Source organism: Pholcus phalangioides, unplaced genomic scaffold (genome assembly GCF_987345545.1).
Source record: "Pholcus phalangioides strain wild (caught in Gottingen) unplaced genomic scaffold, Ppha-v1.0 ptg000042l_1, whole genome shotgun sequence".
In the NCBI taxonomy this organism is placed as follows: domain Eukaryota; kingdom Metazoa; phylum Arthropoda; class Arachnida; order Araneae; family Pholcidae; genus Pholcus; species Pholcus phalangioides.
In genome coordinates, this window is record NW_028301628.1 from 35,012,186 (window position 1) to 35,035,153 (window position 22,968).

Below are 22,968 nucleotides of genomic sequence, written 5' to 3' on the forward strand. Positions count from 1 at the left end.
GGAATTTTTTTCATACTTATCAAATTCACCAATTACGCTAGGGTATTATGCATAATCACAATTAAAGGCGGTAAATTTCAATTATTTATCAAGTTTACCACGACGCTTAGGCATTTTGCATATTCAAGGGTGAAAGTGGTAAATTTATCTAGCTATAACCGATTTATCACATTTACTATAACTTATATATTATTCAGCATATTTATTTGCTAACAATTTTTTCTTTTACAATTTATGAACATGTACTTGATATACAATAGGAAAAAAGTATGTATATATTCGCATAAATTTTTTTGCTTTTGGAAAGAGAAATTGACGGGGAGATGATTCATAAACATATAGATATGTCTTCATCATGATCTGAACATGATCCGTCAGTAATATCCGAAGGTTCTGCTGACGCGTCAACGAGCGGGCATGAAAAGCAAAGAATTCACGTAAATAGATATTGATGACGGGTAACTCTTCCCGAGACAATAGCATGATGGAAAGCTCTTACCTCGACAAATTGCTCGTATCTTGAAAGAGAAGAAAAAAGTATTTTCTTGCTACGATAATATCTTATATTCTTCTTCCGTTAACATTCACGACCAATTTGTAGCTAGAAATCAATCTCTAGCCCAATAGATACGAAAAAGGAACCATGCATTACTCGTATATTCAACAAGAAAATAGAATATTATATTTTGTTATCATTCATTGACCACAATTTCAAATGGGTTCTTGAGCGTTGCATGGTACAGCCTCACTTGACCGATAAAAGCCTCTACCAAAGGTTATAATTTATTCCTATACTTTTGCACATGTTGAAAGTATTTACGAATTCGAAAAAGCAGACATTTCAAGCACCCTATGCCAAACAGTGCCCTCTGTTTGATGAAAAAAAAAGCGCTTTGTAAATGAGAATTCGTGAATATAAAGGCCCATGGAACAATTAGTTGAGTTACCAAAAAACACCGAGAAAGGGTTGAGTTTGAGTTTTTTATACGGCAAAATACATGACAAAGTAAATTGTTGCCCAGAAAGATACCATTTTCAATAAAGTCGCCAATTATCCAAAAACTGCTGAAATTTCGTCAACAAAGGGCTGCAATGAAGCAGTGTTTTGAAATGTATTTCACTGAAAAAAAAAAGTTGAGCACTCATAACTTTTGTGGGAGATGAATTATTGTATTTATGGTTAAAATTATCACAATATAATTTATAAGGTTGAATAAATAATCTTAATCGATTATTTCAATGAAAAGCTTCGTTAGTCACTTCACGATCAAGCATTTGCATCAAATTTGGGTTATTTCTATTTGCCAAATCGGCGATAAATCTGGCAACCTCGTCCTAACCTAACCGTACTTATGAAAAAGGGGAAGGAAAGGAAAAAGTATAATAGATAAAGTAGATAAAAATGAGTGTTTTTTTAGTCTTTTTTCAACCTCATCCTACTTGTTTTCTTTCGCTCTTAGAAAGGAGGGAAAGAAAAAGAAACTTCAGTTGGAATAGGGTTAGTATAAAGCTATCCGATGGTGGAGAAACAGGAACGAAAACACAGATAATTTATTTGAATTTATTCCACTGGCGTTTGGACGTAATGTTATTTCCGTGACCGCGAAGGGGTTAAAATAATGGGTCAATTCTCTGGGAAAAGTCAGGACAACGCTTACCATATTTCTTCGATATAAATACAGGATATTGGGATCCCAAATACGAGACAACGACAATTATCACCAAAGTGATGCCAAAAGTAAGCAAAATTGCTAACTATTTCTAAAATTACTGAAAATCGCCAATGGTGGTGAATGAAGCACTACAGCGATTTGATAATAGCTGCAGTGGATTAAAATGAGTTCTACGAAACAAAACGTTTTACATGACATACGCAAGATGTATATTTTTATCCGTAGTAATAATTATCATATAATTATTGAGTTAATATAATTATTGAGTTGGGAAGATAATTATAATCCCTGATTTAAGTAAAGAGTAAAACCTCAAATTGGTTTCGTTGAGAAAACGGGACATTTCAACAAAGAAGTGGGAACGGTCAAAGTCAAAATACGGAAATGCCCTGTAAAATGCACGTCATTATAGTAAACTATTAGCATCTAATTATCCTGCTGGAGCTCAATCACATGCACCGATGTTACAAAAAAAGTTTCGAAAGTGTTCTCTATCATCGCTTGAAGTTTCTACCATGTGTTCGGAATCACCCTGTATAAGAAATGAGAATCTCCAAGTACGTTAATTTCTCATATCATTCTTCTGTTATCTCGGAGAAGGAACCAGCAGGAAAAGAAAGAATCCAGAGATAGTGACGTGATGATTCCCATTATCTTTCCTCACGCGAAAATAAAGACAAGAGTAAGAAATCAATGTGAGAAAAGAGTCACAACCACGAGGAACAAAGAACGGCGATAAAACTCGGCCCCAGTGTTCCACGTGTGACGTATAAAAATAAATAAACGTGTGATTCCACGCCGGAAATGACAATTTCACCACATCGTATACGTGCAGATGGAAAAGAAAATTGCTGATGAAGCATTACATTCGGTTACATGAGAAAATAAAGGGGGATCGTTGATAAAACCATGATGCAATCTTTCTCTATCCCAGATTAGTTAAATCCTTCTACTCTTGTGAAGAACACGAGGTTATTGCTAGTTTTATTGCAGTATTCTGTAACCGTTGAACGTTATACAAAGTACCGAGCTCAAGTGAGGCCCGTTCTCCTTCAACTTGCAGTGACAAAATGTTATATTAGCATGAAATACGACAGAAAATAATAATAACTGACAAAAAAGAGAAAATGCCTTTTTTTGCTGTGGAAAATTGTCTAGTGTAAACATCCACTTGTTTGTCATGAATTTGATGTCTTGGTTGGAGACATCGAGACTCTCTTAAATAACAATAACATAATGCTGTTACGAGCGTCACCAGTTTGTCACACATCTGATGCCTGAATTATCTTGAACATTGTTTCTGAAAGATGCAGTTTTGAATATTGAGATAATTTAGATATTTCCAAAAATATATACACGCATAAAGTTTTCAAAATTCGGACGCATATTCAGTGTGAACGATGTTTTTAGGCCTTAGATGCTTCAGAAATTCGTGAGGTGTCGCAATCGCAGATCTCTTTGAGGTGTTGGTGATGACTTATCCTGTTTTTCGAAGGGATTGTTTGCAAGCATCTTGATGTAAGCGTTTCATCTTTCGACAATGGTGATCAGCTCCTGGAGGTTATTTACAAGGAAGGGGCCCCAAGGTGCCGTCCTCAAAAAATTGTGAAAAAAATTTACTACATCCATCACACCCAGAAACACATGGAAAAAAAAATAATAAAAAGTAGCGGCGCCAAAATTAAAGCCACAAAATATGACTAAAAAGACAACAACTGGCTAGTCATCGTCTCTCGCACTTTTTGACTCCAGCATGTACCGATTCGTTAGAAATTCCGCTGAGGAATGTTTACGAGATGCATGTGCGGTAAAGTAGTTGTAGTGATACGAAAAGAAGTACTGTAATATTTCATATAGTTCTATGTTTTATTATTGGTAGTTTTTTTTTTCTGAATGCGTTGGAAATTATGTTGTAACCAAAATATTGTCAGAAATTGAGGACTTTTTTCCTTTGAAAAATTGTTTAACGGTTGACAGATGGAGATAATCACGCCTGACCCGCGGGCCACATTTGGCCATCGGAGCTTTTTGTCGTGGCCCACCGGTCATTTTCAGAAAAATGGTTTAAAACATTGAAAAACGATTTACTATAGAATTAGTGAGAGATATAATTTTGAATTGATGAAAGAAATGATTCCGGAACAAATGGATGGATATTCAGAACAACTGAAAGAAATCAATTTCGAATTTTTCAAACAGTATTTTTTGAATTTTCCAAATAATTTTTTTTTGAAATTTTGAAATAACTTTTTTATGAATTTTTAAAATAATTTTTTTGAAATTTTGAAATAATTTTTTTGAATTTTTAAAATAATTTTTTTGAATTTTTGAAACAAATAATTTCAGAATTAGTGAACAAAAAAGTTATAAATCAATAAGAGAAATAATTTTGCAATTTCTGATAGAAATTTTTTCTGGTTGCTAAAATCATAATTGCATAGTTGTAACAGGCTACTCGCTAGCTGGAAGACTAACGGCTATCCTGGTCACGGCACCATTTATGTCCCAGAGCTGCTCCCAGCACATGGGGCTGATCGTATACTAGTGATACCGCAATTAATACCACTCAATTATTCAAATATTACGTCCTCAAGTCGGAGTAAAGAATTATTTATTTACAGCTATAAAAAATTTATATATGAGGATATTGTTTTTAAATCTCACACTTATAAATTACTACATATATTTTCTGCTACTACTCCTTGAGCGAGAGAGGGAGGAAGAAAGCATATACGGAAGTACTTTTTCTTTGATTGGCATTGATATTTATCGTAAGTCCAAGGTAGGAGTGGTCAACTGATTCTTGGTAAGAAGAGGAGGAGATTGGGTTGACCTATTGTAGGACTTTGCTTAGTTTAGTTTGGACAAGGATAGAAAGACGGCCACGTGTTTTTCCTGCAGAGGAGGTTCCTCTGCAGGTTCTTTTTTAAGGGGGGAGGAATGCAACAGGCTGCTCGCTAGCTTGTTATATAATTTGTAGAATTATTAATTAATAATTATATTTACGACGCCAGACAGTCTGGGAATCGGTCGGACCTATATTCAGAAATGAGCAAATCACTGTATAAAAAGAGGTGAGGCACCTATATGCACAGGTGTTGCTTCCAACGCCTTGTGCAGATTCTCTGAATTGACCCTGCCCTTTGGACAGTGGTATCTTGAGAAGGAGTGCCAGACACAGATCTTATGAGTGGTATGTAGCCATCGGGGCGGCAGCGAGATTCCAGTAGGAGATTCTAGACTGGGACCCAAAAGGGGGAGGTGTGACGTTTAGGAGACCGGAACCAATGGGAGGGAACGGGAAAAAATAGGACGAGAAAAGGTGGTTTGAAGAGGGCATAAGGAACTAATTTTTAGTGAGAAGTGGTGGTCCGGTGTTTTGGTGGAAAGTGGGAGGACGGAGAGATCAGAGGGAGGAGCGGAAGATGACCCAAGCTTGGGGTAAGTCTTGACAGATTGTTTTCTCCATTCCTCTCTCGCTCAAGGAGCAGTAGCATAAAATATATGAAGTAATTTATAAAAGTTTAATTTAAAAAATATCCTCATGTATATATTTTCTATAGCTGTAAATAAATAATCCTTTACTCCGACTTGAGGACGTAATGTTTGAATAATTGAGTGGTATTACTAGTATACGATCAGCCCCAGGTGCTGAGAGCAGCTCTGGGACATAGTTATTGAAAGAAAATTCATTTCAGAATCATTTAAAGTAATTTCAGATTAAAATAATTTATAGGACTAATTAATTTAATTAAAAATCAATCAAAAACTTTTTCATGATTAATTAGTGAAAAAAAAATTATTTCAGGACCAAATGAAACTGATAATTGATAAAATTAATAATTTCAGAATAAATAAAAGACTTCAATAAATTTTTGTCGTGTTTAATTCGGGGACCCCATTGGTCCCGTCTGTTTAGATAACACTAAATTACAGTTTGTGTCCCGCGGGCTTCATGGGAAGTTTCAATATGGCCCACCGCGTCTGAAGTGGCTGAATACTGTTGCTGTAAGTCATAGGCGTGACGTGACCGTGCACTCAAAATACAGAACTACTGCATTCGAGTACAATATTACACATTGCTTTATCGCTCCCAGAGTAGAACCATTTCTGTGCTGATAAAAGTAAAATTAGTTGGGGGCATTAGTGCTAATCCATATTCCTCTCTTAGATATAGAAGAATCAGACCTTTTTTTCATGTGTAACTTTCTTTGATTCTTTTTCCCCTTAATTTCTTCGCAATGTACCATGAAAAGAATCTTGATGTACTTAATAAGTCTTCTGAGAAGAAAAGTTTTCGAACGCATTCGTGAATAATACGTTTTAAATTACGGTGCTTCAATTTTTTTTTTACTTCTTAAAGCTTATTACTGAATAGTTTCAAGAACTTACGGAAGTTTTTGCGTCTTCTTTGAGAAACTTTGACACCTCCCACGAGAGATGCGCCTCACATTTTGACAACCACGGTTCTAAATCGATTTCTGTTTCGGAAGTATTTGAAACATTAATAAAATATTGACTTCATACTTTCCTTCATCACTCGAATTTTTACTCAGCTAACCAATACGGATTTCTTCCTGAGGAAAAAAACGGAATTGGCTTTTTCTTTAAAAATTTACCGCTACAGTTTTCAACCATTTTCTTGACAAGCACTAAACCTTTAGAAGGGGGAAAAATTAGAGGTATAATAAGTGAATATGATTTCCGGAATGCTATTACATGCCATAAAATTACTGCTAATATTTAAAAACATATGGGATGTTTTGCACTTCAGGGAGCACGCTGCATTTATGCGATTCAAATAGATTTCAATAGTTTAGAAATTGCTATTTTATATTGTTTGTCAACTTTTCTATCATTGTCGAAGAATAAATACACAGCTCAATATATCTATTCCACACATTTGTACAGGGTGATCCAAAAGTCACGTAACCCGTTCTAATATATTTTATTTTCAAAATCCTATCAATAAATAAATAAAAAACTGTACAGTTCAAATAGGACATTTGTGGATACAAAAATAAAGGGTGTTTCAAAACGTTACAACGTGTATTCTAATTGTGAGCCTTTTGCGTGAATGCAAGCGCACATTCTTTTTGCCAGGATTCTGGTCATTCTTCTCAGGGCACTCGCCTTTTCAATCTTGATTGAATGTCTTTTTTAAATTAATCAATGAAATGGGGATTACATTCTTGTGAATTTGTCTTCAGTTGCCTGACTTCATTCCTAATTTACTCTATTTTTGTTTCTTCTCAAAACTGGATAATAAGATTTATTATTAATGGGTATAGGTCATCATCATTTGAGCTTCCCTGCTAACTAAATTAGAGGCCAGGGGAACCGTATAAAGAATTAAAACTTGTAAATTTTTGATTAATTTTTTTTTTCATTTGAACGACATTCAAGATGATGGACGACATCATTTAAAAACATCTTTTCTATTTGAAAAATGTCTCTAAAACCAATGTTTCTGGAAATAGCCATGGCACGTATAGACATACGAAAAAAAATATATGTTCGGTCATAATTTCTACATTTACAAGTGGGCACAGCTAAGCAAAATAATCAAGTATTCTGTGAATTATTCAGAAATCGATTTCTTCGATAAGTAAAGAAGCGATAGAATGTGTGAAAAAAACATGACCAAAATCTAAATCGTGTAAAATTAGAAAGTAGTATTCAAGATCATCGATAGATGCCGCTAATAAACAAAACTAATTTATTCATGAGCGCACAAAATCAAAACTGAAACTGACTCGAAATGGATCAAAACTTGACCACTGACAAAAATAAAAATGCAAAATTTTATCAGCTGGTATCTGATTGCATCAAATTTCTCCATAATTGAGTTTATCTGCAGTCAATTGATGATGAAATCGTCAAAATGATAACTTAGAATATAAATTTCTTTAAAAAGAGATAAAATATTCTTATAATAAGCATCTATTCAGAAATTTATGTTAAATTAATTAACAGCAGAGGACAGCGATAAAAAAACTTTTTTCTGGCAGTTTCAGAAATTTTTCATTTCTTGACCAAAAATTCATTGATTCTTCATTGATTTCTCAACCAAATTCGATATAATTTTTACATATTATTGTGGGCAATCGACAGAGTCCCTTAATACTAAGGGTTGAAAATTTTTCAAAATTTTTTTTTTGGAAATTTCCTTAATGCCAAAAATATTTAAATTCTACAGAATATGACCTCTAAAATTTACGAATAAACATAAAACTATGTTGAAATAATAATTTTACGTCGGAAAAAAAAATCAAAAAAGGCATTTTTACAATTATAAAAAAGTTTTAAGTTGGTAAACAAATGCATTTATAGCATTTTGCCTGAAATTCCGGGCTTTTATTATTATAATAAATCCACCTTTTAATAAAACATGTTTCCTCATTCGGTCAATTATTACACCTCAATTCGTCATCATCGTTGTTTTACGATTGAATCAAAAACAAGCATTCGAAACAGCTTGGTCTCATCCATGCGGTACCAAAAAATTGAATCTTCATTCTTCATAGACATTTGGTGCATTTTTCATCTTTTCATTTCGCGAATGATAAATGAATGTAAATTTGATTCTCTTTCAGAAAACTTCAGAATTTCAAATAGTTTTCTATTTTGTTCGACGGAATTGCATTGTAAATAGGTCAAAGATTACTTCAGATCTCTGGCATTTTTATTTGAAGAGAATAAATGCAAACATGCTATTTTTTCCCCCTCTTCCTCGAAAGAAAATACTTTCTTTTATATCCAGAATATATGTATATATTTTTTGATGCTCGATCGATTTTTGTATTGTTATTTGTATTATCATCATTTCACGCATGGTGGTATCTTGAATCGGAAGGATGAACGTTTGGATGATTGATGCTTGAATTATTCATTCGAAACTGTCATACGAGCTTATACTAACCAATAATAATAATAATAATAATAACGTTAGCTCGAATACGGATGATTCAAAACATTTCAGACAAAGTCAGTTGGATTTAACAACAAGATACTTGAGATTTGAACAGAAATGCTATAAAAATGAAAAGTACTTGTATCAAATACGCTGATCAAATTCTTAGGCGAAAAAAATTGATTCATTCATTATTTCATTTATCATCCCGTGTGTATTTGAATATACATGACAAATACATGGTGCAAAAATAACACATTATACCAATTTTTTTTCCTCAATTTTCTTTGGTATTTTAGAGAAAAATCTCGCCACAGAGATCAAAGGGTCTACAACGCTACAAATGTTTAGTCATTACACTTCACTCATAGTTCGAAATATGAATGACAGCACTATAAAGTGCACTAAAAAACATGCACTATAACATGCAAAAAAAAAACTCCACGTTAGGTTCGCAAAACGCATACGCACAGCTTCCAGTATGAGCTAGGTACTCTTTGACCACCTGCTTATACGTCTTCATATGGGACAAAGCAGCGGGCCACGATCCAGGGCCGTCATTTCAACTTTTTCCGGGGGGGAGGGCAAAGCACATGTACTCAATGTATGCATATATATATATATATATATATATATACATATATACCATTTTTAGTGTATTTTCAAAAGCCTGTCCCCCTCCCCCCTAAATGACGGACCTGCCACGATCTGGCTAGGAGAAGGAGGTACTTTAGAAAGTATCCTACATATTTTAGTGTCATTTGTGAATATATAATACGGCTATGCGAATGTACACACACACAATACTTTTTTTCACCTATAAAGAGTAGGTTCCTTTTGTTGGTGTCTTTTTGTGAGAGCTGCTGAAATTTTACGTGTCCACAAATTTGTGAAACCACACCAAATCAAGGGAATTTCGAATAAAATTCAGAATGTATCAACTGATCAACTTTGCTGAGCAAGATTATATCAATTTATAGATAACCAGTAAAATAAAGGGAAAAACCTTATATTGCACCCTTAATTTACCATTGTGAATCACTTAAAAGACTCTAATTAATCAAATTGCTACGTTAATGTATTGTTTCAATTAAATGTGCTAAAAACAGTGCCAATTTTCATCCGCATGTTTTTTGTTTTTTCATTTTCAATACTTCTTAAGAGTGAACTATAGAGGGTAAACAACAACAATTGTTAAAATGTTAACAACTATTGTTAAAGTTTCACTAACAATTGTTTGAAGTTTACGTCATGTCCAATTTCATTCAATGACGTTAGCGTTTAGTGCATTGTTTTCCAAACTTTTCGTTCCATCGCCACCTTATTCATAAAGTGTTTTCTCTCATCGCCCCCCCCCCCAACTCAAGCGAACCCATAGAATCCTATGTTATACCTGCAGCTTCAATCGCTCCCCTAAACAATTCCATTGCTCACCAAGGGGCGATATTTTGCCCACTTTGGGAAATACTGGTTCAGTGACTGCAGCATTTTCAAAAGGACTTAAAATATGGTATGGTATGTAAACGTAAATAGTTATCTTTTAAGTATCGAAGGTGGGCAAAAAATCCCAGACGAATTTTAAAGATTAATAAAAAATCAACTAATTCACATAAAAGGTGCGGTTTGCCCTAAAACACTTATCTGATGGCCTAGAGTCTGGAGTTTCTTTTTTTTTTTTTTTTTTTGATGAAGTAAAAGAATCTGCGTGTATGTGTTGTGAACCTAACTTGAAGTGTGTCTCTGTACGATACTTGTTACGCGTAGTGCTGCCATCTGTAATCGTTTTTTCTAACTATGAATGAAGTGTTATGATTGGATGACTGTATCGTTGTTGGCCTGTTATTCTGGTGAGACTTTTTAAGCCCAAATTCATCACTGGAAGATATTCCGAGAAATATTATTTTAAAGACGTGACACGGAGGAAACGATCATAATAGCAGATAGATATTTCTAATCGTAAGCGAACAGCCTTATAAATTTATGCTAACATTAAATGTCATCGGTGTAAGTAACCCGAACCATGCATAAGTTCGGGAAGATAAATATGTTAACGACGCACGCACACACCATATTACTGCATGTACCAATTGGTAAAAACTTCCACGGAGGAATGATCACGAGTTGCACGTTCGGCAAGTAATAGTAGATTTCAAATGAAAATGCTGATATTTGAACTTTTCAAGGGAGCTACTAAAGTTATACATGAAAAAAAAAATTGTTTTTAGGGAAAAAAAATTTGGTTTTCTGTGTTTTTAGCGAATAAATGCGAAATTGCTAATTGAAAAAAAAAATGTTTTTGTGAAATTTTATTATTTTTTTATTCACGAAATTTATGTATCTCCAATTATGTTGAGTTTTCCATGATACAGCGTTCCCTGTGAGTGAAATTTTTGATTATTTTTTTAATTTATCAGGGAGGAAAACACTCTAGGCTATGATAAGTGTTGTAGTGCAAACCATAGCTCCTTATATCAATTGGTTGATTTTTTTTTAATTTTTAAAATTTGTCTAGGGCATTTCTCGCAATCTGTGTACTATTCTGTTAGTGTACAGAACCAAACATCAATCCAAAATAGAAAATATTTGTTTGATATAGTCTTTTAAAAAAATGCATCGCATTCAGAAGCTATTGATTGCTCTGCACATGAAACTGGTAATTTCTTACCTTATATAGTATGATAACATATATTCGACTTTTCTGAAATTTCTGAAGGTTCCGTCTGTTTCAGTGCAGGTATTTGTATTTTTATTGCATGAAAATGTACATTTAGTAACAACACGGGGAAATTGAAAGTCTAACGAGATGTCTAGTCTGGCTTTTTACCATTTTTTTGCGCGTTTTGAATAGTTGTACGGGATGATCAATATGCATAACCAGTATTTTCTATACTAGATATTATTTTTTAAAAGTTAAATTTACGGCTTGCTATGCGTTCTATAAATATTTATGGAATAAATTGAGATTATTCTTCACATCAATAAATAATGCTTCGAGGGATTCGAAAAGTTTCAAATTGAGAATATCAAAAGAGACATTTGTGTTCCAAAAACATCCATACAAATATACAAGTACAAAATCTGAAGCTGCATTAGGGGAATTGCCCAACAAGGCAGTTATAAAAAATAAGAAGGATAAAGAAAGCGTTTAATGAAGTTATATACTGAAGTTAATAAATATAATAAGAGAGCGCGATCATATTTTTTCCCTCAGCCCAATATATCAAGGCAACAGACATTTTCTGGAAGTAATGCCGAGGTGAACTCGGAAGGAAAAGTCATTCTGATCCCTGCCAAGACTCAAACCTCGGTTCTCTTGCAATCCGGGCAAGTGCGCTACCATATACACCATTAGCTGTTACGACCGTTAATCAGGGGATTTGAAATGCATACTTTTATTATACAAGGAGAAATTAATATTTTGCTGTAAAAGAGGGGTGACCACATCTGAGGGGTAGCCGTTAAGAGGGGTTTTAATCACAGAGTAAGAATAATATAGAGAGCGCGCGAGGGGTTACAATGTGAAGCAAAGATCCGGAGTCACGTGACTCCGGTCAAAAGGCTGGTCAGGGAATCTCGCTTTTAATGCTTTCCTTATGGCTATTCGTATGATGATCTACACGCGCTGTCTTATTTTTGATTAGAATGGCCAACACTTGCGCAGCTTTCGGATGTTCTGAACGGTTTAGGAAAGGGGAGCCAGTATCCTTTCACAAGGGAATACTTTTTTGCTTATTCCCCTTCTTATAAATTAAAAATTGGAATATTAAATTGACGATTCAATGGATTTCTGACGTAGTCTCAGTTTTTAACGATTCCATTTTGGATTTAATTCAATTAAAGTTCCAAGTTTTGGTAAAATTGAAATGTCATGAGCCATTATTAAATGTTTTAATAGAATTTTTGGTAATAAATGATTGAAGTAATGAGTTTTATTAACTTTTAACTGAAATATACGTCTCCGCAAGATTTGGCGAGCTAGTGAGTTTATTCGAGTTTCGCTCAACTTGAAGAAAATATGCTTTTCAGAATGAGGAATTTATGGCAAATATTTTATTTAAATAGAATGTAATGAAAACTCACCCTCTAGACAATGGCAGTTTTGCATAAAAATGTATAACTACCTCTAAAAATAGTATTTTTACCTCTCTTCATGCTTGAGATAAAACTATTACAGAAAAGAAATTTTTTTTATTGATTAATTTGTGTTTGTGTTGTATGTGTGAAATTGCCCTCACACAAGAAAACTCAATTAATTAATTGATTAATTAATATTCAGTCAATATATTTATTAGGACCATCTGAGTTAAGATCTGAAGTCACTATGTGTACCTCAGATGTTAACTTGAAGAAAGAATCATTCTAACAACTACTTAATGCCTAAAAAAAATGAAGATTCACATATGTATACTTCTGGAGCGAAGAGGTTACACAAATGTCTCATGTAACATACATTTGCGTACTCTAAATTATTACATATATACGCTACACGAAATTTCATTTCTTATAATTTAGAAAAGTACTGACGATGAGGTTTTGCTATTTTTTTGAAAAATTCATTTTATTCCTGAATTATTATGTAAGTACAAGATATACAGAAGACTGGATGTTGTGAAGATATTTATTATTTGAGATGTTAATTTTTTTTTTGAGGAAGGAAAAAACTCATCTCTGCCTCTACCGGGAGTCGAACCCGGGTCCCTCGATTGCCGGACGAGTGCTCTGACCACTAAGCTACAGAGGAGATAGAGATTTTCCTTCGCTAGAGCGTATATATGCCGAACGGAACCGTGCAATGGACGGTGACGCTCTAGCGAAGGAAAATCTCTATCTCCTCTGTAGCTTAGCGGTCAGAGCACACGTCCGGCAATCGAGGGACCCGGGTTCGACTCCCGGTAGAGGCAGAGATGAGTTTTTTCCTTCCTTAAAAAAATTAACATCTCTATTTGAGATGTTAATATAATATATAAATATCTTCACAACATCCAGTCTTCTGTATATCTTGTATTAACAAGTGGAGAGCGACATTCATGTCATATTATGTAAGTGTTTATATTTTTGTGTGATAAGGTTATAAAAGGTTTTTCAAGAATGACTTTTACTTATTGTTTAAATATTTCATAACTGAATATGGTATGAGTGTGAATGGGTTACATTACATAACATAATATGATGCATTATAATAATATAATCAAAATAAATATATGATTAAAGTAATTTTAATGTTCTTGGAAGATAATTTTTATGTTTTAATAACCCCTAGTTAAAATAAATTTTCGAAATTAAAAGTGACAGTGAATGAGAAGAAAATATTTAAAAATATAAATGAAATAGGCTGTATATATAAGAGGTAGGTTATATAATAAGATTTAAAAACTCAAAAGTCTTAAATTATTAGGAATTATCCCTTTTGGAAAATAAAACAATTTCGTTTTTCAATATTTTTTTATATTATATAGAATTGATTTTTTTTTTTCAAATTCCACATTCCCTAAATATTTTACAAAAGAATGAATGAAATTCATTGAACAAATGAAGGAAAGTTTTCATCAACTCGATCGAGTCAAATTTCGTTACAACAGCATCCTAGCATTAACACGAAATCACTATGTTCTGCGAAAACGAGCCAAATGTAATAGCGCAGAACCTGTTCTTCCCCCGACAATACAGCTCATCTTTTCTTCACGTTCGACAAGTTTTATGAATAGCGTGCGCGGTCTATTTATATCTTTAGTTTATGGTTTTAATGTATATTAGTCTTAGTAGTTTCAGTATACCGACACTACTCCGACCTATGTAGCGCCCGTTCTAGAGTACGTATTCCGTTAAAACTTGGTATATTGGCTATATGGTCCATCTGAAAAACGAAAATTCAATAAAAAGCGCAATGGTTTTTCTGATGGCCGAAAATTGAACTATTTTTTTTTAATCTCGTAAATATCTCCCATGATCTCATTAAGATATTCTAAAAATTTGACTGTATTCGGATAAGCATTTTTTGAGAAAAGCTTGTCAGAGTAGGAGATCTTTAATTATAATCGACCTGTATAATATAAAGAAATGAGTGGCAACAGGAATGGGGTTGATGGATTTAAAAGAAATCGGCTTTTGGCAGAGTATGCAAGATAAAAGAATACCACATTGCAATATCAAATAAATAACTTTAATCTTCTTGAGTTAATAACCATGATTTTAAACTTGTAAAAAAAATATGTGCATTAAGTTTGTTCAACTATTAACTGAGGAAGGGAATTATATATTTTAGGAGTTGAATAAAGGCAAAAAAATTGGCAACGAGTTTTATTTGACTTGCATTCCACATTTTATGCAACTTTAGATCAAGATGGCCACTTATTTTGTAAAACATTTTTAAACTTTTATAAACATACAAACGTCGTAGAGTGAGTATCCTTAATTGATTGAAAAGTGGAAATGTATGCGTGCGTCTATTTTTTACTTATAATGGTACACACGAAGGACTTCTGTGTGACGAAAAGTGTAGAAAGATTGCTGAAGTATAGGTTCCCCTAAGACGCCTTCATATAAAGGCGTTCTAGGTTCCCCCTCCCCCAACATGTAATGCTATAATTTAGCCTAGATTCCACTAAAGCAAAATAGTTTTAAAATAGTTCTTGAGATAATTACAAAAAAGCTTCAAACAAGGTTACTATGGATTAAGATGATTGCCTTGTTCCAGTTTGAGTTTTAATTCTCACCATCTTGGAAATTGTAATAGCTTCAACTAGTTTTACTCTATTTTTCATCGGAAACATGGTATCATATTTTAAATCCTGAAGTGGATTTATAGATTTGCATCAAGTACGCTGTATAAATTTTTTGCGGCCCTCTTTCCGTTCTAGTCTAACTTTTTGGTAAGATGCTCGTCTACCACCATGTTAGCCTGCGCTTAGGTCAGTGGGTTCGATCTTTGTTAAACCTGAAGTGACCACCGATAGATGGCACCTACATTCCCGACCCAACTTCACCGGCAGTAAATGGCTGAATAGTGATATGACCGGAATTGGCCTGCAGTAGTCTAATTTTTTGGCGATCAAACCTCCAAATTTTCCATCCATGTGAAAGTACATTCCATCCTAAGCTAAAAGGGGCCGTTCAAGTATTACGTAAGCAAATGTTTAGCCATTTTTGACCCCCCTCCTTGTCAGCAAAAGTCAGCAAAACGCTGACCCCCTCCCCTCCCCCTTGTCAACAAAATTTCGTCATCAGCTCTGCCCCTCTGAATCCAACTAATATTTTCATAAAGGGTGGTTGATGACGTAAGCATTATCCAAACCCCCCTCTCCCCTTGTCATCAAAAGTTATCAAATCGGAAACACCCCCCCCCCAAATCGATGATGACGTAATACTTGAACGGCCCCTAACCTGCATAGCGCCCAATAAACACAGCTCCGTCCATATCCAGATAATTACCATTTCCAGAAAACTCACCTCAGTGCGTTACAATAATTAATTAAAGCGTATATATTTTGTTTCAATTGTAATTGAAAATAAAAACCAAAACAAATTTCAGTGATGCATAATGAATCATCGTTTTTACAATTTAGAAATTTTTATTGTTCCGCGTATCCGAAAATATTAATTTCTTGCGTAAGTATGTCATTTACACGTCCCTTTTCACTTCAAGCTGCTAAATTAGGAAGCTACTGTTGAAAAGGAAATAATTGCAACCGAAGATTATAGAAATTCCCAGAAGGAAAAAGAAAAGAGAGATAAGAACTCGTTAACTATTCTGATAAGACTGCTTAGCTTATGATAAGTCTCCGGAGATTGCTAATTGGAAGAGAATAAAATGCAAAAAAATATTCCCTTTCATTATAATTGAAATCATAATTCATGAAAGCGATTCAAGTTTTAAGAGTGAAGAAATTGTTTGTAATTTTTCGTTTAGAAGAATTCTCATTATTTGATACTCATGAATCATTATTTGAGATCGAAAGAAATTGAACATTTAGATATTTATCCGTGCATAAATAGAGGGATTTGTTCCCCATAAACTATTCCATTTTAATTATTTCTCCCATAATTTTCTTCTTTATAGCTCGTCGGGTATTTTGATATTGAAATATTTCGTCCTTTTCCTCCATAGCGCTGAACGTTGTTACACCTGAATGATCTCATCCAAACAATTATTATCATCCGCAAAGAATGTACAATGGAGGAAAATCCTTTTGTATATGTACAACTGACAAGTAACATATTCTCTACTTGGAAAAATTGATATTATGTCTTATCAATCGTCTTCTCAGGTAAAACCGAGAAAATTAGTAACTTGTCCGTATAGTGCCCTTCAGTAAATTATTAATAGGGTATTCTTCATTAGTAGCTCCTGTGTTTCATTTCCGTTTTTTTGTAATTTGTCTGTTGGGTCCCCTTCTTTAGTAACTTGCCATTTGGGCCGTCTTCTTTAATAACTTGCCATTTGGATCGTCTTCATTAATAACTTGTGTACTGGGTCCTATTCTTTAGTAACTTTTTTACTGAATCCCCCTTCAGTTACTTGTCTATTGGGTCCCCTTCTTTAGCAACTGGTATTATGCCTTATGCAACTTGTTTATTGAATCCTCCTTTAGTAACTTGTCTATTGGGTTCAATTCTCTAGGAACTTGTTTGCTGAATTTACCTTCTTCGGTAACTTGTCTGCTGTGTCTATTTTTTCAGTAACTAGTTGTGTCCCTTTTTTAGTAATTCGTTTGTAACCGTTAGCGTTTTCGAAGTATATTGAACATCCGCAAAGGCTATACGAGCATGGTAAGCGACTATGGAAATAAAACAGGCAGACATTTTCGATGAAACCATTTTTTAAAATTCAAAAGCTCAATCGCCGCTTGTTGTTAAAACAATATAGATTTTCAAGAGGAGTTAGGTCATCTGTGAGATCTAATTTTCAACCTGCTTCTCAACAGCACCACGATGTTTCCTGAAATTCTCCAAAGTATTTGATACTTGTGTCCAATTTCGTACACGCGAGGTATTCATTAACGTGAATTAATCATTAAACTTCATTCATAGTTATAAAATTGACGGTGCATGGCGGCACTACACATAACAAACATTACACAGAAAACAAGCTTCACGTCAGCTTCACATCAGGTACACGAACATTCTATCATCTACCAATTGGTTACAAGAAACGCAGAAAAATGTGAATGAGGTGCATGTGCGGTTTATATAAAAATACAAGACCACAACAGGCTAAATTCGGTGGACTTTTCGCCTCCCTAAACCCCGGGCAAATATTTTACGACGGTCCCCTATTTTTGAGATGTGCAATATATATAATCAGTGCGATGTGAAACCCGATATGTTCAATTCAACTATAAGAGAATTTCTTAAAAGTTATACATGAGTATTGAATAGTCATGTTAATATGCTTTTCCGTATGTTTCTAATATTGTTCCACTCGATTTTTTCTTTTTTTTTGTAGTTTGTTATTTGTGTTTTTGTATTTCTCTTCTCTTGTCCATCTCCGTAATTGGGCAATCCTTGCCTGTTGAGACATAAATAAAATACATCGAGGTGGCTGAGAGCCACCTTGTGCGAGGTTTAGTAACAATAGCAGTGATTGCGAGGTGTTCAATAGAAGCTTTCCTTATATAAAATAGACTCGTCTTCTCAACCTATACCCGCGAGGTTTTCATTCTTTCGGTAGCTGAGATCAAGTGCTCAAATGCTGTTGGTGGTGCAGACGAAAGAATCCTTGAAGGCAACGACGAAGTAGCTGACAAAGTAATTTTCAGCGACAATGACGCTGAGTCACAATTTATAGGTGAAATGAGCAAAGAACGCAATGTGAACGAAAAAAGCTCTGGGTAAGTATGAGATGGTGTATTTCCAATAAAAGCTAGTAATCAATTTCCCTGAACTTTGGTAGTATCTTTAAAATTACCATTGCGGTCTCACGTACCCTATATGCATCTACAATTTTAACATATGAGCTACCGGGATGAAACTCACATTATGATAGATTTTCTGAACTCTTGTTTAAATTATTAATTTGAAGAAATCGAGAAAAAAATGCCCGTATAGAGAAATGTTTTAACTTTTTTTTATTGCGATATTTCTTTTGCATCTTTCCTCTTTTGCCCGACAGAGCACAATGGAATCATGAAATATTAAACAGTTGTTGAAAGGAAAGAGCTTAGAACAATGGTGGAGCAAGGGAGAGAGAAAAGTGTTGCTTTCTTTTTATCTTTCGGGGTAAATCAAGATTCAATCCTTTTCCAACTTCACTGGGAGTTGTCAGGTGCCACTGATAGGCGCCATCTTGTTGGTACATGAAGTAAATCCTGATAAAAAGAAAAAAAATAGATTGAACGGTAGAGATCGATACAGAAGCCATAATACTCACCGTGGAGTTTCATAGTCAATTGTTCTTTGATGCTTACAAAGGAAATCGTTTGCAGTTTGGACGTAGGCCACACGTCTTAAACGTCAAAGTTTCTGGATGTGAGAAAAACTCCTGTAAACAACCCAAAAAATTACATCAAGCGGTTTTTTTTATTCAATGAAAGCTTCATAATAGGTTTGCGCGTTTCTTCTTATCGCAGTAGATTTTTAAAATTAAAATGTTTTTGGAGCTACGGTGTTTTATGATTTCAAGTCTATTTTATCGAAAGATTGCCTTAATTGTTTGCAATGCACATTATTTTACATAGCGAATAACACAGGTCTGCGATGAAAAACTTTCTTAAAACTAGTTAGTATATTTTATAGTTTTTTTGCTAATTACTGGAAAAATAATTAAAAAATTCCATCACATCTAGTTTTTGAGATAAAGGAAAAATGTAATTTCAATAGTAATGCATAATCGGCGTATAAACCACATTGAAACTGTGCGTTTTAAACAAATATAGTAAATCATTTCCAAAGATATTTCAATGATTTTAGAACGATTTCGAAGCACTGACTCTGAATCTGGCATTGGTTTTGCTATACTTGTTTTACTTTTTGAGTAAAAATTAAAATTAAATTTCAATAGCTATATCATAAGCAGCGTACAAATCACATTGATACTTTGCGCTATAAACAAATATAATGAATCATGTCCAAAGATATTTCAGTGATTTGAGAATGATTCCGGAATGCTGATTCCAAATCTGGCATTGATTTTGTTATATTAGCTCTACTTTCTGAGACAGAGTGAAAATAAAATTTCAATGGTAATACATAAGCAGTATACAAATGACATTGATAATATGTGTTATGAATATATGTATTAAATCATTGCTAAATATATTTTACTGATTGTAGGGTGATTTTCAGACCTATCATTATAATGACAAAGTTAGGATATAAATGTGAAGTGTGTATATTTATGAGATGATAAAGAATAATATCAAATATTACAAATATTCTCGGATTTGAGTTATTTCTCCACAAAATATGAAATCGTTTTGTGGAAAAATCCTTACGTGACAGTAAAAAAATGGATTTCATTTTTGTAATCAGCATTGGAAACAATATAAAAATCAGTGACCAAAACTAAAACAATTTTTAGAAATAATTCTTTTATAGACCTGTCTTTTGGCTGTTTTTTTGAACTTCGTTGCAGAAGAATAAACCGAAGAAGAACTCGAACTAGTCACCATCAACCGCTCTAACCTTTCAAAATGTGTTCTTGGTGCGGGAGCAATGTACCCATATGGATCCCCTTCTTTATTAAGTTTCCTATTGCCCTTTATCAATTTGACCACCGGATCTCCTTTTTTAATTGTTTGTCTGTTTAGGGGTCTTCTTTAGTAACTTATGAGTAGGTATCCCCTCTTTAGTTAATTTGTCTGTTGGGTTTTTTTTTTTTATTAACTCGCCAGTAAACGCCAAAGTTAGCCTTTTAGAAGCATGTTAACCGTCTGTAGAGGTGACAGGAATGGTAAGCTTCTCGATTTCTGTCGAGTTAGTTTACGTAATCCTGATTCTAATTCACAGGAACCTCCTTCTTCTGACCAGATCAAACTTGCCGCTCTGTCTCAACAAAGAGAAACAAGTAGGTGGTCGAAAGAAGACCAGGACCATGCTAGAAAATGTGTGTGTGTCATGAATCTTACGTGACGCTTGTTTCTGTGTAATGTTGTTATAGTGCTGCCATCTGCCATCAATTTTCCAAACTACGAGGGAAGTGTAATGGTTGAATAGTTTAACTGTCGAAGGCCTGTTGCTGCTCTCTGTGGCGAGACTTTGTAACGGGGAGATCGGCTCACATTCGCGCCTCGAAGTTGTGAACCACAGGAAAACTAACTTCAGCCGACCATCACTGTGGCGACGGTGAGTAATTCAGGAACCAGGCTTTGAGGCTTGTGAAGAAACCCGGAAGTTTTTTTGAGGATATGCGAATCCCCCCCTCCAGTTGTTAGTAATGGTTTGTGTTTGCTTGGTGGTCGTCATCCTGGTTCTGAAAATGCAAGAATAGCCTTCGGTTCTGTGTGGTTAATTCTTATAATAGAAAGTGAAAGAGTTTTTGGAAAGCAACCAATTTACTACCTCCAGAACCACACATAATGTTTTAGTCGTGAACTTGAGAAAGAAGAATGGGGCTCAATGCTTTAATTCTAGGTTTTCATTGGTGAAAATATATTGAAAATCGATATTGAATACCAGATACAATGTCTATACTGGATTGCAATGATGAAAAAAAAGTTTTTTAAGAATCGGAGTAGGACTATTTAAGATTATTTTGCTAATGCAGATGAGGTAACAGAACCCATTTCCAACGAAACCATTTCATTAGATTGGATTGAATAAGAGTGCTCAATGAAAGCAGGACGCGGACTTGGAAAGACTTGGAAGAGAAATGTTACTCCTTCCAGTAAGTTATTCTCGTCGGGACGTTAATTCTCATCAACGACACAAATAATAAAGCTTGCAAACGATGAGATCCCGCAGCTGCTATTATTCTATATATTTATTTTTTTCGAGGCTCTATTTTGTGTTTTCGGTATCTACTTAACGAACTGAATTATGTCAACAAAATATCGCGTGTTCAGCGACATTCTTAAAAGTAACGATGTCATAATTACTGATTCCTAATTAGAGTTCTCGTTTTTCACAAATATTTTGGTTTCTTTTTCATTGCACCTTTCATCTGTCGTGATTTACGACAGAAGTTTTACAATAAAATAGTAATTCGTCTAAATTTTTTTTTTTCATATAAGACTAGTAATAGCAGTAATGATAAGGTGTATGGAATCAGGACAAAAATCACAAGTTATCGGTACTTTTAGAGTTGGAGGTACAGGTATATAAGAAATGATATATCATTTGATTATTAAACCCATTCTATACCCACGATTAGCCAGCATGTGATTCTTTGGAGCAGTGGTTCCCAATCTGTGGGGTATGTGACAAGACATTCAGGGTATGCGAAAAATAATCAAAGGTGACGGAAAAATAGAGTAAAGTAACACGCAAGAATAAAACATTTAGTTATGGTGCAAGAGTGGTTACATGCATCTATCTATGATACAATATAAAGCATGCAAGTTTCTCATAAATTTCTAGGGTTTTGCTCACCTGTCACACATTTATTGGGGAAACGTAAGGCTCCCGCAATTTCACGGGAAAGCAATGTGCCCCTGAACATTTCGAAAAAAGGGGGGACGCGACCTAAAAAATTTCTAGAAATACCCAATTTACACCTTCTACGAATTTTTAGAGGTACAAACGTCTTATACGCATTACAAGGAGTGCACACAGCTTCTACGAATTTCTAAAAGTATGTGGCATGCGATCCCCATGCAAATTTTCAGGGGTATAAAAGTCTTCTACGTTTTCTACGAGGGTACACAAGCTTCTTACGCATTTCCACTTTGTAGCATACGTTGAGAACCACTGTCCCGAAGGCATATGAGTAAGGGCGAACATTTTCGTACCACGGCATCAAACCTTAAGGAAGCATATGCCATGCTGCTTAGCCAAAATAGCATCATACAGCTTGCCCAATGTGAGATTGCAGTGGACCAATCAAAATCATTCTTAGCGGATGATATCTACCATGAATCTGAATACCTACGGTGGTTTCTTCTAATGAGTAAAATATACACAGACTATCTTCATAAAGATAGCTTCACTTAATTTCGTCATTTATACGATATAACTTGACATTTTTAACAAATCCACCTGAATGGGCTCATTTGATAGACCCATATGGAAAATATTTATTCACAGATTAAAATTCAATGTTAATAAACACTGAATATTTTTTGTTCTTTCAAAGGATCTATTCAGAAAAACACACGTTTGTATCGAATTAATTTTTCCATTATCGACAGATATCTAGACTTATCTATAAAAGCCATTTTCTAGAGTATTAGCGAAAAATTTCTTAGCGAGTCACAAGCATTCAAGTGATAGAATTGTCAGCTAAAAAAA

The 22,968-nt window shown here is 34.3% G+C and overlaps 1 long non-coding RNA gene across 1 annotated transcript in view; it reads left to right on the forward strand.

Moving 5' to 3' along the window:
- The first annotated feature begins 5,030 nt into the window (after positions 1-5,030).
- LOC149064941 (uncharacterized) overlaps positions 5,031-22,968 on the forward strand; it is a 68,398-nt gene continuing 50,460 nt past the window's right edge. Inside the window, exon 1 of the long non-coding RNA XR_016195735.1 lies at positions 5,031-5,114. This is a non-coding gene — a long non-coding RNA (uncharacterized LOC149064941). The remainder of the gene's footprint in view (positions 5,115-22,968) is intronic.